This window comes from Coregonus clupeaformis, unplaced genomic scaffold (assembly GCF_020615455.1).
Source record: "Coregonus clupeaformis isolate EN_2021a unplaced genomic scaffold, ASM2061545v1 scaf1243, whole genome shotgun sequence".
NCBI lineage: Eukaryota > Metazoa > Chordata > Actinopteri > Salmoniformes > Salmonidae > Coregonus > Coregonus clupeaformis.
Genome location: NW_025534697.1, coordinates 128,703 through 133,545, shown reverse-complemented (window position 1 = coordinate 133,545; position 4,843 = coordinate 128,703). Strand labels below are relative to the sequence as shown.

Here is a 4,843-nt window from a genome sequence, read left to right as displayed (position 1 = left end):
CCATGCCAATAAAGCCCTTAAATTGAAATTGAATTGAGAGAGAGAGAGAGAGAGAGAGAGAGAGAGAGGGGGGGGGAGAGAGAGAGAGACAGAGAGATTACCAGTGAGGTCGTCATGGATACCAGGTGTTTCTGAATAACAAAGATGTCTCATTAACATATGCAAATTAGGAATATAAAAGTTTAAGACAAAAGCTTCTCTATAGCACAGCCTCACTGTGGTGTGGGTGTCTCTATAGCACAGCCTCACTGTGGTGTGGGTGTCTCTATAGCACAGCCTCACTGTGGTGTGGGTGTCTCTATAGCACAGCCTCTCTGTGGTGTGGGTGTCTCTATAGCACAGCCTCACTGTGGTGTGGGTGTCTCTATAGCACAGCCTCACTGTGGTGTGGGTGTCTCTATAGCACAGCCTCTCTGTGGTGTGGGTGTCTCTATAGCACAGCCTCTCTGTGGTGTGGGTGTCTCTATAGCACAGCCTCTCTGTGGTGTGGGTGTCTCTATAGCACAGCCTCTCTGTGGTGTGGGTGTCTCTATAGCACAGCCTCTCTCTGTGGTGTGGGTGTCTCTATAGCACAGCCTCACTGTGGTGTGGGTGTCTCTATAGCACAGCCTCTCTGTGGTGTGGGTGTCTCTATAGCACAGCCTCTCTGTGGTGTGGGTGTCTCTATAGCACAGCCTCTCTGTGGTGTGGGTGTCTCTATAGCACAGCCTCTCTGTGGTGTGGGTGTCTCTATAGCACAGCCTCTCTGTGGTGTGGGTGTCTCTATAGCACAGCCTCTCTGTGGTGTGGGTGTCTCTATAGCACAGCCTCACTGTGGTGTGGGTGTCTCTATAGCACAGCCTCACTGTGGTGTGGGTGTCTCTATAGCACAGCCTCACTGTGGTGTGGGTGTCTCTATAGCACAGCCTCTCTGTGGTGTGGGTGTCTCTATAGCACAGCCTCTCTGTGGTGTGGGTGTCTCTATAGCACAGCCTCACTGTGGTGTGGGTGTCTCTATAGCACAGCCTCCTGTGGTGTGGGTGTCTCTATAGCACAGCCTCTCTGTGGTGTGGGTGTCTCTATAGCACAGCCTCTCTGTGGTGTGGGTGTCTCTATAGCACAGCCTCACTGTGGTGTGGGTGTCTCTATAGCACAGCCTCACTGTGGTGTGGGTGTCTCTATAGCACAGCCTCTCTGTGGTGTGGGTGTCTCTATAGCACAGCCTCTCTGTGGTGTGGGTGTCTCTATAGCACAGCCTCACTGTGGTGTGGGTGTCTCTATAGCACAGCCTCTCTGTGGTGTGGGTGTCTCTATAGCACAGCCTCACTGTGGTGTGGGTGTCTCTATAGCACAGCCTCTCTGTGGTGTGGGTGTCTCTATAGCACAGCCTCTCTGTGGTGTGGGTGTCTCTATAGCACAGCCTCTCTGTGGTGTGGGTGTCTCTATAGCACAGCCTCACTGTGGTGTGGGTGTTGGTCAGTTCCATGAGGAATGTGTGGCAGTCAGAGCAACATTTTTGCAAACATCATCAAGTAATAAAAATAATCTCCAAGGGCACGCACACACACACACACACACACACACACACACACACACACACACACACACACACACTCACACACACTCACACTCACACACACACACACTCACACACACACACACACACACACACACACACACACACACACACACACACACACACACACACACACACACTCACTCACTCACTCACTCACTCACTCACTCACTCACTCACTCACTCACTCACTCCTCACTCACCACTCACTCACCTCACTCACACACTCACTCACTCACACACTCACTCACACACTCACACACTCACACACTCACACACTCACTCACACACTCACTCACTCACTCACTCACTCACTCTCCACAGTGTACTGACAGTGAAGGGTTAAAGCTGGGATCTGTGATAAGTGAAACAGCAGCATGTGTTGTTGTTGGTTGGAGGAGAGGAGTATCCACATCCTAGTACACACACTGCTGTTCTACCTCCAGTGATGTCCAGCGATGTCCAGTGATGTCCAGCGATGAACAGTGATGTCCAGTGATGTCCAGTGATGTCCAGTGATGTCCAGCGATGAACAGTGATGTCCAGTGATGTCCAGTGATGTCCAGTGATGTCCAGTGATGTCCAGCGATGTCCAGCGATGTCCAGTGATGTCCAGTGATGTCCAGTGATGACCAGTGATGTCCAGTGATGTCCATTGAACAGTGATGTCCAGTGATGTCCAGCGATGTCCAGTGATGTCCAGTGATGTCCAGAGGGAATAAACCAGTGTTGGCTGTTTAAAGTGTTTATTGTGGTAATATTGCTAACAGACGTGGCAGTTTCACCTCAGTGGTGTATTGATAGTACAGGGTTAAGGGTGTATTGATGGTGTAGAGTGGTCTGACGGTTCCAGGTGTTTGTTCAAAGTCTTGTCGGCCATCTTGTGTCTGAGATCCATTAGTGTCCTGCGGTTTCTCTAATCCTCATTCACATGTAATGGTGCAGATAGCATGAGAATGGACAGCCACTAACCTCAGAGCCGGCCGTTAGCACACACGCTAATGAATCCTTACTCTGCATAGGTATTAATATGGCTAGCACTAGGCTATCTGAAGCCACTATCCTACATAGGGGGGCTTCCTGTCAGCATCACCTACTACATGTGGTGTCAATAGAAGGATCAGTCGGGGGGCTTCCTGTCAGCATCATCTACTACATGTGGTGTCAATAGAAGGATCAGTCGGGGTGGGGGCTTCCTGTCAGCATCACTTACTACATGTGGTGTCAATAGAAGGATCAGTCGGGGGGGCTTCCTGTCAGCATCACCTACTACATGTGGTGTCAATAGAAGGATCAGTCGGGGGTGGGGGGGGCTTCCTGTCAGCATCACCTACTACATGTGGTGTCAATAGAAGGATCAGTCGGGGTGGAGGGGGGGGGCTTCCTGTCAGCATCACCTACTACATGTGGTGTCAATAGAAGGATCAGTCGGGGTGGAGGGGGGGGGCTTCCTGTCAGCATCACCTACTACATGTGGTGTCAATAGAAGGATCAGTCGGGGGGGGGGCTTCCTGTCAGCATCATCTACTACATGTGGTGTCAATAGAAGGATCAGTCGGGGGGGGGGGGGCTTCCTGTCAGCATCATCTACTACATGTGGTGTCAATAGAAGGATCAGTCGGGGTGGGGGGCTTCCTGTCAGCATCATCTACTACATGTGGTGTCAATAGAAGGATCAGTCGGGGGGGGCTTCCTGTCAGCATCATCTACTACATGTGGTGTCAATAGAAGGATCAGTCGGGGGGGGCTTCCTGTCAGCATCATCTACTACATGTGGTGTCAATAGAAGGATCAGTCGGGGTGGGGGGGCTTCCTGTCAGCATCATCTACTACATGTGGTGTCAATAGAAGGATCAGTCGGGGGGGCTTCCTGTCAGCATCATCTACTACATGTGGTGTCAATAGAAGGATCAGTCGGGGTGGGGGGGCTTCCTGTCAGCATCAGTGAGTATGTTTGTCTGTGTGTATCTCTGTGTGAGTGTGTGAGTGTGTGTATCTCTGTGTGAGTGTGTGTGTCTCTGTGTGTCTCTGTGTCGGGGGCAGGGCAGGGCTGATGGCAGTATAAGGGGGGGGATGGAGGCAGCTTTGTCACTTCACTCTCATTCACCGAGACAATCACTCTCTGGACAAACACCCAGGACGGACACACACACTCTGAAGACACATACTGAAGAGAGACACATTCCACCAGCACAGTGTTTGTCTCCCAGAGAAGACTGGTGTCTCTGATTATCCTGCTGACTGGAATTTACTGAGAGAGAAAGAGAGAGAGAGAGGGAGGACTTGGATGCTGGTTTACTGCGGGTCAGTCTGATCATTAACCGAGAAGAGATCCTGAGAGGGGACCCACAGCATCTTGCCCAGAGAGAGAGACTGATTCCTGGGTAGAGAGAGGAGCTCCAGCCCCTTCCTAACCAGCCATGAGGATCTTCAGCCTGCTGTCCCTGCTGCTGCTGCTAGCAACTGTTCTAGGGTCAGTTTCTGCTGTGAGACCAGGTAGGACCACAAGAACACATTACACTATATATATATATATATATATATATATATATAACTACTATATTACACCAGGTAGGACCACAAGAACACATTACATTACACTCCACTATAGAACTATTACATTACACTCCACTATATAACTATTACATTAAACTCCACTATATAACTATTATATTACACTATAACCTCCCGAGTGGCGCAGTGGTCTGTCGTATCCGGCCGTGACCGGGAGACCCATGGGGCGGCGCACAGTTGGTCCAGGGTAGGGGAGGGAACGGCCCGCAGGGATGTAGCTCAGTTGGTAGAGCATGGCGTTTACAACGCCAGGGTTGTGGGTTCGATTCCCACGGGGGGGCCAGTATGAAAAATAAATAAAATAATGTATGCACTCACTAACTGTAAATCGCTCTGGATAAGAGCGTCTGCTGAATGACTAACATGTAAATGTCCTACTACTGAATATTTCCATTGGTCACAACACGTTGTTATAACAACACATGACATAACGCTCAGTGTTGAAACATACTCCGTAGTTGGGTCTACCTTGAAACAGTCCGTGATAAAAATGCATGTGAATTCTGTAAAAAGCCACACGCGGCCTTTAATCTTCTACTCCGATTATAAAGTGCGGATCATCGACTAGCCTTTACGACATCAGTTGGTCTTCTGACTGGATGGATTTCAATCTACAGTTTACAGAACACAACCATAACTGTAGGATAGAATTAGGACCGAGCGCTGGGAGCGCTGCTGCGGCGTGCGCTGTACAGCCACGGGTTTTACGACCTC

General features: G+C 50.1%; 1 non-coding gene across 1 annotated transcript; it reads left to right on the top strand.

Moving 5' to 3' along the window:
* Window positions 1-4,330: 4,330 nt before the first annotated feature.
* Window positions 4,331-4,412, top strand: trnav-uac. Its single transcript has one exon. It is a non-coding gene; the product is annotated as a tRNA-Val (tRNA).
* The last annotated feature ends 431 nt before the right edge of the window (window positions 4,413-4,843 follow it).